Below are 13,239 nucleotides of genomic sequence, written 5' to 3'. Positions count from 1 at the left end.
CCCTCCCTGTCTCCTTCTAGACAGTAGTCTATAGACCCAACCTCAGTCCCTCTCCCTCTTTGTCTCCTTCTAGACACTAGTCTATAGACCCAACCTCAGTCCCTCTCCCTCCTTGTCTCCTTCTAGACACTAGTCTATAGACCCAACCTCAGTCCCTCTCCCTCCTTGTCTCCTTCTAGACACTAGTCTATATACCCAACCTCAGCCCCTCTCCCTGTCTCCTAGACACTAGTCTATAGACCCAACCTCAGCCCCTCTCCCTGTCTCCTAGACACTAGTCTATAGACCCAACCTCAGCCCCTCTCCCTGTCTCCTAGACACTAGTCTATAGACCCAACCTCAGCCCCTCTCCCTGTCTCCTAGACACTAGTCTATAGACCCAACCTCAGTCCCTCTCCCTGTCTCCTTCTAGACACTAGTCTATAGACCCAACCTCAGCCCCTCTCCCTGTCTCCTTCTAGACACTAGTCTATAGACCCAACCTCAGCCCCTCTCCCTGTCTCCTTCTAGACACTAGTCTATAGACCCAACCTCAGCCCCTCTCCCTGTCTCCTTCGAGGCACTCGTCTATAGACCCAACCTCAGCCCCTCTCCCTCCCTGTCTCCTTCTAGACACTAGTCTATAGACCCAACCTCAGCCCCTCTCCCTGTCTCCTTCTAGACACTAGTCTATAGACCCAACCTCAGTCCCTCTCCCTCCCTGTCTCCTTCTAGACACTAGTCTATAGACCCAACCTCAGTCCCTCTCCCTCCCTGTCTCCTTCTAGACACTAGTCTATAGACCCAACCTCAGCCCCTCTCCCTGTCTTCTTCTAGACACTAGTCTATAGACCCAACCTCAGTCCCTCTCCCTGTCTCCTTCGAGGCACTAGAAATGTAACCCAAGTCAACCTCCAAAAGGAAAATTTTGAAAAAATGAATTTTTTGTCAAACTTATCACCCCTTAAAAAAGTGCTTTCTGGACCGTTTTTCGAAAAAAATTTGATTTTTTTTTGTCAATTACACATGTGTAAGAACTGTATGAATACACTTTTGTCCAATTTTATTATCATTTAAAAAAAAATATTTTTTTACATGCGCATAAGTAATATGTTTTGTCCATTTTCAATATGATTTCATAGGATGTCATAAGGTGAATGCACTAATTTGTAAGTCGCTCTGGATAAGAGCGTCTGCTAAATGACTTAAATGTAAATATAGGAAGTCAAAAATGTCAAAATTTTGTAAAAAACTTCACACAGCCTTAAAGTGCTTTCTGGACCATTTTTCGAAATTCTTTCGAATTTTGTGTCAATTACACACATTAGAACTGTATCAACATACTTTTGTCCAATTTTATTATCATATTTTTATTTATTTTTTAAATGCGCATAAGGAATATGTTTTGTCCATTTTCAATATGATTTCATAGGAAATCAAGTCACTTTTTTGGGGGGCCAAATGCCATAAGAAATTTGACATGCTCAAAAATCCTGCAGAAATGCTAAATTGACTGGCCTGATGAACACAGGATGGCCTGGCAGTGATAGTTGTACCTTTCCATCGCTCGTTGTGTTGACTTCTTCATGTCCATTTTGTGATGTTTTTTTCACTATAGAATCATATTGCAAATGCACGTGCATTGTTGTGCAACTGGTGATTGAAAATAGGCACCTGGTAACCCAAAAAAAAAAATATGGTTGTAAATGCATTTACCGGGACTCCTATTGTCCATGCCCGCTATGGGAGTACCCTACTACGGCCCTCTATCCATGGGCGTCCTTATACATCCGTGCAACTGGTGATTTGAAATAGGCACCTGGTAACCTAAAAATAAAAATATGGTGATTTCATTATGTCCAATTGTTTGTTTTCTTACTTTTGCAAAGTCACTGTGCATTTGCAATATGGTTCAATGGGCAGGTACCATCACGAATTTGTCATGCTATAAAAATCCTGCAGGAATGCGAAACTGACTAGCCTGATGAACACAGGATGGCCTGGCAGTGATAGTTGCTCCTTTCCATCGCTCATTGCGTTGACTTCATCATGTCTATTTGGTGATGTTTTTTCACTGTTGAATCATATTGCAAATGCATGTGCGTTATTGTGCAACTGGTAACCCAAATATAAAAATATGGTGATTTTCATTATGTCCAATTGTTTGTTTTCTTACTTTTGCAAAGTCACTGTGCATTTGCAATATGGTTCAATGGGCAGGTACCATCACGAATTTGTCATGCTATAAAAATCCTGCAGGAATGTGAAATTGACTGGCCCGATGAACTCGGGATGGCTGGGCAGTGATTCTGGTTCATCTCAATGGCTCGTTAGGGTTGATTTCAGAATGTCACTTTGGCGATGGTACCTCACTGTTTAAACATATTGCAAATGGACAAGAGTCACCAGCAAGTCACCGTCCATCAGTCAATTAGATATCATTCTGACACCAAACTGATACAAACTGACACTAAACCCACTTTTTTCCAACTCGTTTAGTAGCCAACTATCACATACTTCAGAGCTGGCCCACAATTCACAACGCCTTCGGTTCAAACCATTAAAAAAACATAAAACACGTAGTTACGTTCTAGCTGCAGGTCCATTTCTTATGTTATGAGTAGGCCTAGCTGAGGCGATCCCGAATCCCAAGTTTCGGCTCGATCGGTCATTTGGTGTCCGAGCAAAAGCCTAATTGCTGCTGAAAATCCACTTTTTTCCATGACTTGCTACGGGGTCCTTGAATGAGCTATCGGGCAGAAACGTTGGAGTCTGTCTATATGGGCCGAGACGGTCGCAATGCACCTAGTCTTGTGTCTCTGAGACTTTTCTAAATGTCGTCATTTTCGTAAGGGTCAAAATGAATTGAAGTCATTGCAAATGTACGAATCTGTTTCTCGGTCCGAGAACCGTCTAGAGCCACATAACTCACCACGCACTATTGACCGGAGGTCTAGAACAGGATTCTAAAGTTTCGGAACTCTAGGTCTGACGGTTCTTTAAAAGTTCCAACAAGGTTAACTAATGCAGGCAGTGTATGCCTCTATGCACCCCAATGGGTCCCTACTTCCAAGCTGTGTGTGTGTGTGATTTAGTTTTCCTTTGACATTTTATGGGAAAAATGACTGATTTACAGTTCATGGGGGTTGCCTAATCACATATATGAAGTTTTGGAAAGATCTGACCTTTTTTAACCCCTTGAAACAGCCCAAGAGACACCAATTATGGCACTTCCGGTTGGCACAGGAAGCTATAAGTCAACACATATCCTCATTGGGGTATGCTTTTACAGAATCCTGAGTTTTAAGTCCTCACGTTAAGAACTGACTGATTTACACAGGGTTGAATGCACTATGTCTATCAAACTGCAGGCAGGGTATGGATAAACACTTTTGGGGTGATTTTAACCACTTCCGGTTGGTCCAGGAAGCTTAGAATCAACAGACCTCGTAGTGGCCTGATGGACTGTCATCGAAGACAGGTTCATACGACATTCATAACCCACATAGGCTTCAGATTGAAATTAGAGGTGCAGGCAATGTATTCCTATGGGGAGAGAAGTCAATGCAAACTGTTTGATGTAAACACCTTCTTTTAACTGTTAAGGGTTAATGCCACACGGTCAAGGTTAGGCTTGCACGGATCGGGAGGACCTTAGGAACGTTCCTGAGGTCGATTTGTGCTTCTCACCTTAACGGTTCTCTCTCTGTCACCCAAAAGCAAATGACATTGAGGGCCAGCCTTCATTTTGGGCCTACTTTTCTAATGGTCGCTGTGCTTAGACCGAGCGAGCTACCGTCAAGCGGGGCATCTTGTTGAACTCGGCACGGCCTAGACTCTAGGCCCTAGAGAATATGGAAATGCCATTGTAGGCTTTGTGTGTCTTTAAGCACCACTCTTTGTCACTCCATCCTTGCTGTGTGTGTGTGTGTGTGTGTGTGTGTGTGTGTGTGTGTGTGTGTGTGTGTGTGTGTGTGAGAGAGAGCTTTTCTTTGACATCTGTTGGGAGAAATGACTGACTTACAGTTTATGGGGGTTGCCTAATCACACATATGAAGTTTTGAAAAGATCTGACCTTTTTAACCCTTGGAAACTGCCACTGTGACACCATTTAAGGCACTTCCGGTTGGCACAGGAAGCTATAAATAAACTCATATCCTGATTGGGGTATGCCTTTACAGAATCCTGTGTTTTAGAAAATCACAGAAATCTCGCAGAGCTCCGCAGCACACTTTAAAAAGATTCGTATGAACACCCTGCAACTGGATCTGTAACCGTTGAAAAAAAAACACCTATCCGTGAACATCACCAATCTGTCATTGTACGATTTCTCTTAAATGACTATAGATAAATGGCTGGTTCTTTTTTTATTGACACCGGAGGCTCCTTGACTTTGACGTGAAGTGGAAAAATAATTTCTCAAAAACCGTTGAGGCCAAGACGCCATCTTGTTCGGGGCCAACTGCCCATTATGCCAAACCTACGCTCACTGAGTTTCGGCTTCGAAATATTTTCCGTTTTCGAGATAAGGCCCCGTCGTGAATCGTGATGTTTTGTCCAATAGCAATATGATTGCTTATGCCCTCTTGTGGGATTTTCCGGGACAGCGGAAAAATGACCAAAATCTGTTTATTTTTGTAAAACGGAAACCGAATGTCTGACAAAGTTCATTTGACCTACCGGCAAATGACGCCGTCCGCGAATTTTACAAACGATATCGGACGTCTAGTAAGGGACCGTACATTTGCAATATGGACTTTCTCACTAACCATACAGCAACTGCCGAAATGTTCCCTTAAGGTATGTAATATAGACAGTAGATCTAGCTGGTCTGTCATAACATAATAGAGATAGTAGATCTAGCTGGTCTGTCATAATATAATAGAGACAGTAGATCCAATTTGTAAGTCGCTCTGGATAAGAGCGTCTGCTAAATGACTTAAATGTAATGTAATCTAGCTGGTCTGTCATAACATAATAGAGACAGTAGATCTAGCTGGTCTGTCATTTTATAATATAATATAATATAATAGAGACATAGACTGTAGTGTCTAGTAAGGGACAGGGACAGGGAGAGGGGCTGAGGGTTTCTACAGGCTGTAGGGTCTATTAGAGACAGGGAGAGGGGCTGGGGGTCTCTACAGGCTGTAGGGTCTATTAGAGACAGGGAGAGGGGCTGGGGGTCTCTACAGGCTGTAGTGTCTAGTAAGGGACAGGGACAGGGAGAGGGGCTGCGGGTTTCTACAGACTGTAGGGTCTATTAGAGACAGGGAGAGGGGCCGGGGTTTTCTACAGACTGTAGTGTCTAGAAAGAGGCAGGGAGAGGGGCTGAGGGTTTCTACACACTGTAGTGTCGAGTAATGGACAGGGAGAGGAGCTGAGGGTTTCTACAGACTATAGCATCTATTAGAGGCAGGGAGAGGGGCTGAGGGTTTCTATAGTCTATAGTATATATTAGAGGCAGGGCGAGGGGCTGAAGGTTTCTACAGACTATAGTATATATTAGAGGCAAGGAGAGGGGCTGAAGGTTTCTACAGACTATAGTATATATTAGAGGCAGGGAGAGGGCCTGGGGGTTTCTTCAGACTATAGTATATATTAGAGGCAGGAAGAGGGCCTAGGGGTTTCTACAGTCTATAGTATATATTAGAGACAGGGAGAGGGCCTGGGGGTTTCTATAGTCTATAGTATATATTAGAGGCAGGGAGAGGGGCTGGGGGTTTCTAGACTATAGTATATATTAGAGGCAGGGAGAGGGCCTGGGGGTTTCTAGACTATAGTATATATTAGAGACAGGGAGAGGGCCTGGGGGTTTCTTGACTATAGTATATATTAGAGGAAGGGAGAGGGGCTGGGGGTTTCTAGACTATAGTATATATTAGAGACAGGGAGAGGGCCTGGGGGTTTCTATAGTCTATAGTATATATTAGAGACAGGGAGAGGGCCTGGGGGTTTCTAGACTATAGTATATATTAGAGGCAGGGAGAGGGCCTGGGGGTTTCTAGACTAGTTGTTGAAGCCAAACCCAGGAATTCATTATGTTCTATTAAAACAGTTTCCAGCGTTAGACAGAGATAATCTTGCTGTTGCACGGAGAGAGAGAGTCACAGAAACCACGTTTAGACAGAGATAATCTTGCTGTTGCACGGAGAGAGAGAGTCACAGAAACCACGTTTAGACAGAGATAATCTTGCTGTTGCACGGAGAGAGAGAGTCACAGAAACCATGTTTGGATTCAATTAACACTTCATTGTGAACAAAACAAACTATTTTCAAAAAACAACAAAATGCTTCCTTGGGAGAGAAGAAAAACCTGGAAATGATCTGAACAGTTCATATCAAGGCAGGGATCCTAGGGCTCCTCGTCTGATTGGTTGGGTTGTTTGACAGCTGTATTGGCTCAGGGCCAGATGTCTTTGTTTCAGTTGAGTAATCACACACACATAGTTGAACCTCGTCCAGCTTCTCTCTGGTTCTCTCTCTTCTCCCCCTCGTTTCTACATTCTGTGACCATAATGAACCACATAAGCCCTGTTTTCTCCATCAGCTCTGTCGTTCCCAAGAAAATACATTTTCCACTAGTAAGCTATTTAGCTACTGCATCAGATAAGGATAATAGAGTAAGGCTACGTCCCAAATGACACCTTATTCCCTTTATAGTGCACAGGCTCTGGGCAAAAGTAGTGCACTACATAGGGAATAGAGGACCATTTAGGACAGTCTAAATTAGGACTGGAAGGACAACAACAAACTGAAGTGAGAAATAGAACGAGGACAGCCTGGTCCCAGGTCTGAAACAGAACGAGGACAGCCTGGTCCCAGGTCTGAAACAGAACGAGGACAGCCCGGTCCCAGGTCTGAAACAGAACGAGGATAGCCCGGTCCCAGGTCTGAAACAGAACGAGGATAGCCCGGTCCCAGGTCTGAAACAGAACGAGGACAGCCCGGTCCCAGGTCTGAAACAGAACGAGGACAGCCCGGTCCCAGGTCTGAAACAGAACGAGGACAGCCCGGTCCCAGGTCTGAAACAGAACGAGGATAGCCCGGTCCCAGGTCTAAAACAGAACATGGGATAGCCCGGTCCCAGGTCTGTAACAGAACGAGGACAGCCCGGTCCCAGGTCTGAAACAGAACGAGGACAGCCTGGTCCCAGGTCTGAAACAGAACGAGGACAGCCTGGTCCCAGGTCTGAAACAGAACGAGGATAGCCCGGTCCCAGGTCTGAAACAGAACGAGGATAGCCCGGTCCCAGGTCTGAAACAGAACGAGGACAGCCCGGTCCCAGGTCTGAAACAGAACGAGGATAGCCCGGTCCCAGGTCTAAAACAGAACATGGGATAGCCCGGTCCCAGGTCTGTAACAGAACGAGGATTGCCTGGTCCCAGACCTGTTTGTGCTCTAACTCATTTGCTGTCAGTGTAAAACTAGAACCCAGACTAGAACTAGGAGGCCTTGGTTAGGAGATTGTGACCCTCAGATAGAGAGGCAGGAAGTCGTTACAGAACTGTTGGGTTAACATCACGAGTCGTAACCAACGAGTGGGATTGAACAGCAGACACGTGAACACACACACCCTCTCTGATCAGAGCGTGTTTAACCACTCCGTCTCTTCGGAGAGGAAGGCAGGAAGTGTTCCCTGTGTGATGTCGCTGTGATGTCACGCTGGGATTACGGCCCACCACCACCTCTCTGATAGATGATCTCTACATTAGGACAGACAGATAAACCCAACGGGTTACACGCATCATATACACTACAGTCCTCTCCTCCATCTCACACCCCCCTTATCTCTCTGCTCAGGGCCAGTCCTGCTGTGTGGGTGAGAGGGGGCGATAATCCCTGCATACGTGCAGGACTGCAGAGAGAGAAAGTGAAGGGGTGAGTGAATTGGAGAGAGGGAGAATTATAGCGTAAGGGAGGGGGGGGGATTGAGTGAATTGGAGAGAGAACGAAAGAGTGAATGAGAGCTGTAGAGAGAGATGGTGAATGAGAGAGAGTTAGAGAAAAGTAGAGCAGGATAGTGTGATTTATGTTTCAGTTTATTTCCTGTGGATTACAGTGATGCGTAGAGAAGCCGTCCCCAAGAGGAAGTCTCCAATTATGGAGCTTTTCACTATAGAGACACACCCAGCTCAGGAGTGTGTGTGTGTGTGTGTTTACAGGGAGTGTGCCTCGGTGCTCTGAACACAGCGTGGGTGGATGTCAGTACAGAAAGACCTCTACCTCTAAATCCCCTTCATCCATCCATCCATCAGACTGACAGGCTGGGATGGTGCTGTACCCAGACAGGCTGGGATGGTGCTGTATCCAGACTGGCTGACAGGCTGGGATGGTGCTGTACCCAGACAGGCTGGGATGGTGCTGTACCCAGACAGGCTGGGATGGTGCTGTACCCAGACTGGCTGACAGGCTGGGATGGTGCTGTACCCAGACAGGCTTGACAGGCTGGGATGGTGCTGTACCCTGACAGGCTGGGATGGTGCTGTACCCTGACAGGCTGGGATGGTGCTGTACCCTGACAGGCTGGGATGGTGCTGTATCCAGACAGGCTGCGATGGTGCTGTACCCAGACAGGCTGGGATGGTGCTGTACCCAGACAGGCTGGGATGGTGCTGTACCCTGACAGGCTGGGATGGTGCTGTAACCAGACTGGATGACAGGCTGGGATGGTGCTGTACCCAGACAGGCTGGGATGGTGCTGTACCCAGACAGGCTGGGATGGTGCTGTACCCAGACTGGCTGGGATGGTGCTGTACCCAGACTGGCTGGGATGGTGCTGTACCCAGACAGGCTGGGATGGTGCTGTACCCAGACAGGCTGGGATGGTGCTGTACCCTGACTGACTGGGATGGTTCTGTACCCAGACAGTCTGGGATGGTGCTGTACCCTGACAGGCTGGGATGGTGCTGTACCCTGACAGACTGACAGGCTGGGATCGTGCTGTACCCAGACTGACTGACAGGCTGGGATGGTGCTGTACCCTGACAGACTGGGATGGTGCTGTACCCTGACTGACTGACAGGCTGGGATGGTGCTGTACCCAGACAGGCTGGGATGGTGCTGTACCCTGCCCCCACTCTACCCCCCTACACCATCTCTGCCCCCACTCTACCCCCTACACCATCTCTGCCCCCACCCCCCCTACACTCATCTCTGCCCCACCCCCCCTACACCATCTCTGCCCCACTCTACCCCCCTACACCATCTCTGCCCCCACTCTCCCCCTACACCATCTCTGCCCCCACTCTACCCCCTACACCATCTCTGCCCCCACTCTACCCCCTACACCATCTCTGCCCCCACTCTACCCCCCCCTACACCATCTCTGCCCCCACTCTACCCCCTACACCATCTCTGCCCCCACTCTACCCCCTACACCATCTCTGCCCCCACTCTACCCCCTACACCATCTCTGCCCCCACTCTCCCCCTACACCATCTCTGCCCCCACTCTACCCCCTACACTCTCTCTGCCCCCACTCTACCCACTACACCATCTCTGCCCCCACTCTACCCCCTACACCATCTCTGCCCCCACTCTACCCCCTACACCATCTCTGCCCCCACTCTCCCCCTACACCATCTCTGCCCCCACTCTACCCCCTACACCATCTCTGCCCCCACTCTACCCCCTACACCATCTCTGCCCCCACTCTACCCCCTACACCATCTCTGCCCCCACTCTACCCCCTACACCATCTCTGCCCCCACTCTACCCCCTACACCATCTCTGCCCCCACTCTACCCCCTACACCATCTCTGCCCCCACTCTACCCCCCTACACCATCTCTGCCCCCACTCTACCCCTACACCATCTCTGCCCCCACTCTACCCCCTACACCATCTCTGCCCCCACTCTCCCCCTACACCATCTCTGCCCCCACTCTCCCCCTACACCATCTCTGCCCCCACTCTCCCTACACCATCTCTGCCCCCACTCTCCCCCCTACACCATCTCTGCCCCCACTCTCCCCCTACACCATCTCTGCCCCCACTCTCCCCCTACACCATCTCTGCCCCCACTCTCCCCCTACACCATCTCTGCCCCCACTCTCCCCCTACACCATCTCTGCCCCCCACTCTACCCCCTACACCATCTCTGCCCCCACTCTACCCCCTACACCATCTCTGCCCCCACTCTCCCCCTACACCATCTCTGCCCCCACTCTACCCCCTACACCATCTCTGCCCCCACTCTCCCCCTACACCATCTCTGCCCCCACTCTCCCCCCCTACACCATCTCTGCCCCCACCCCCTACATCTCTGCCCCCCCACCCCTACACCATCTCTGCCCCCACTCTCCCCCTACACCATCTCTGCCCCCACTCTACCCCCTACACCATCTCTGCCCCCACTCTACCCCTACACCATCTCTGCCCCACTCTACCCCCCTACACCATCTCTGCCCCCACTCTACCCCTACCCATCTCTGCCCCCACTCTACCCCCCCCACCATCTCTGCCCCCACTCTACCCCCTACACCATCTCTGCCCCCACTCTACCCCCTACACCATCTCTGCCCCCACTCTACCCCCTACACCATCTCTGCCCCCACTCTACCCCCTACACCATCTCTGCCCCCACTCTACCCCCTACACCATCTCTGCCCCCACTCTACCCCCTACACCATCTCTGCCCCCACTCTACCCCCTACACCATCTCTGCCCCCACTCTACCCCCTACACCATCTCTGCCCCCACTCTACCCCCTACACCATCTCTGCCCCCACTCTACCCCCTACACCATCTCTGCCCCCACTCTACCCCCTACACCATCTCTGCCCCCACTCTACCCCCCTACACCATCTCTGCCCCCACTCTACCCCTACTACCATCTCTGCCCCCACACCATCTCTGCCCCCACTCTACCCCCTACACCATCTCTGCCCCCACTCTACCCCCTACACCATCTCTGCCCCCACTCTACCCCTACACCATCTCTGCCCCCACTCTACCCCCCTACACCATCTCTGCCCCACTCTACCCCCTACACCATCTCTGCCCCCACTCTACCCCCTACACCATCTCTGCCCCCACTCTACCCCCTACACCATCTCTGCCCCCACTCTACCCCCTACACCATCTCTGCCCCCACTCTACCCCCTACACCATCTCTGCCCCCACTCTACCCCCTACACCATCTCTGCCCCCACTCTACCCCCCTACACCATCTCTGCCCCCACTCTACCCCTACACCATCTCTGCCCCCACTCTACCCCCTACACCATCTCTGCCCCCACTCTACCCCCTACACCATCTCTGCCCCCTCTACCCCCCTACACCATCTCTGCCCCCACTCTACCCCTACACCATCTCTGCCCCCACTCTACCCCTACACCATCTCTGCCCCCACTCTACCCCCTACACCATCTCTGCCCCCACTCTACCCCTACACCATCTCTGCCCCACTCTACCCCCTACACCATCTCTGCCCCCACTCTACCCCCTACACCATCTCTGCCCCCACTCTACCCCCCTACACCATCTCTGCCCCCACTCTACCCCCTACACCATCTCTGCCCCCACTCTACCCCCTACACCATCTCTGCCCCCACTCTACCCCCTACACCATCTCTGCCCCCACTCTACCCCCTACACCATCTCTGCCCCCACTCTACCCCTACACCATCTCTGCCCCACTCTACCCTACCTCTGCCCCCACTCTACCCCCTACACATCTCTGCCCCCACTCTACCCCCTACACCATCTCTGCCCCCACTCTACCCCTACACCATCTCTGCCCCCACTCTACCCCCTACACCATCTCTGCCCCCACTCTCCCCTCTCTCTGCCCCCACTCCCCCCCTACACCATCTCTGCCCCCACTCTACCCCTACACCATCTCTGCCCCCACTCCTACCCCCTACACCATCTCTGCCCCCACTCTACCCCTACACCATCTCTGCCCCCACTCTACCCCCTACACCATCTCTGCCCCCACTCTACCCCCTACACCATCTCTGCCCCCACTCTACCCCCTACACCATCTCTGCCCCCACTCTACCCCCTACACCATCTCTGCCCCCACTCTACACCCCTGCCCCCACTACACCATCTCTGCCCCCACTCTACCCCCTACACCATCTCTGCCCCCACTCTACCCCCTACACCATCTCTGCCCCCACTCTACCCCTACACCATCTCTGCCCCCACTCTACCCCCTACACCATCTCTGCCCCCACTCTACCCCCTACACCATCTCTGCCCCCACTCTACCCCCTACACCATCTCTGCCCCCACTCTACCCCCTACACCATCTCTGCCCCCACTCTACCCCCTACACCATCTCTGCCCCCACTCTACCCCCTACACCATCTCTGCCCCCACTCTCCCCCTACACCATCTCTGCCCCCACTCTCCCCTACACCATCTCTGCCCCCACTCTACCCCCTACACCATCTCTGCCCCCACTCTACACCATCTCCCCCCTACACCATCTCTGCCCCCACTCTACCCCCTACACCATCTCTGCCCCACTCTACCCCTACACCATCTCTGCCCCCACTCTACCCCCTACACCATCTCTGCCCCCACTCTACCCCCCTACACCATCTCTGCCCCCACTCTACCCCCTACACCATCTCTGCCCCCACTCCCCCTACACCATCTCTGCCCCCACTCTACCCCCTACACCATCTCTGCCCCCACTCTACCCCCTACACCATCTCTGCCCCCACTCTACCCCCTACACCATCTCTGCCCCCACTCTACCCCCTACACCATCTCTGCCCCCACTCTCCCCCTACACCATCTCTGCCCCCACTCTCCCCCCTACACCATCTCTGCCCCCACTCTACCCCTACACCATCTCTGCCCCCACTCTCCCCTCCTACACCATCTCTGCCCCCACTCTACCCCCTACACCATCTCTGCCCCCACTCTCCCCCTACACCATCTCTGCCCCCACTCTACCCCCACCATCTCTGCCCCCACTCTACCCCCTACACCATCTCTGCCCCCACTCTCCCCCCTACACCATCTCTGCCCCCACTCTACCCCCTACACCATCTCTGCCCCCACACCATCTCTGCCCCCACTCTACCCCCTACACCATCTCTGCCCCCACTCTCCCCCCTACACCATTCTCTGCCCCCACTCTCCCCCTACACCATCTCTGCCCCCACTCTACCCCCCTACACCATCTCTGCCCCCACTCTACCCCCTACACCATCTCTGCCCCCACTCTACCCCCTACACCATCTCTGCCCCCACTCTACCCCCTACACCATCTCTGCCCCCACTCTACCCCCCTACACCATCT

General features: G+C 51.6%; 1 pseudogene; it reads left to right on the top strand.

Annotated features, from left to right (window-relative positions):
* LOC124019608 overlaps positions 1-7,320 on the top strand; it is a 95,072-nt pseudogene extending 87,752 nt beyond the window's left edge.
* The last annotated feature ends 5,919 nt before the right edge of the window (positions 7,321-13,239 follow it).

The sequence above is a fragment of the Oncorhynchus gorbuscha genome, unplaced genomic scaffold (assembly GCF_021184085.1).
Source record: "Oncorhynchus gorbuscha isolate QuinsamMale2020 ecotype Even-year unplaced genomic scaffold, OgorEven_v1.0 Un_scaffold_639, whole genome shotgun sequence".
In the NCBI taxonomy this organism is placed as follows: Eukaryota; Metazoa; Chordata; class Actinopteri; order Salmoniformes; family Salmonidae; genus Oncorhynchus; species Oncorhynchus gorbuscha.
Note: the sequence above shows the minus strand (reverse complement) of the source record. Positions and strands in the feature narration are given on the sequence as shown.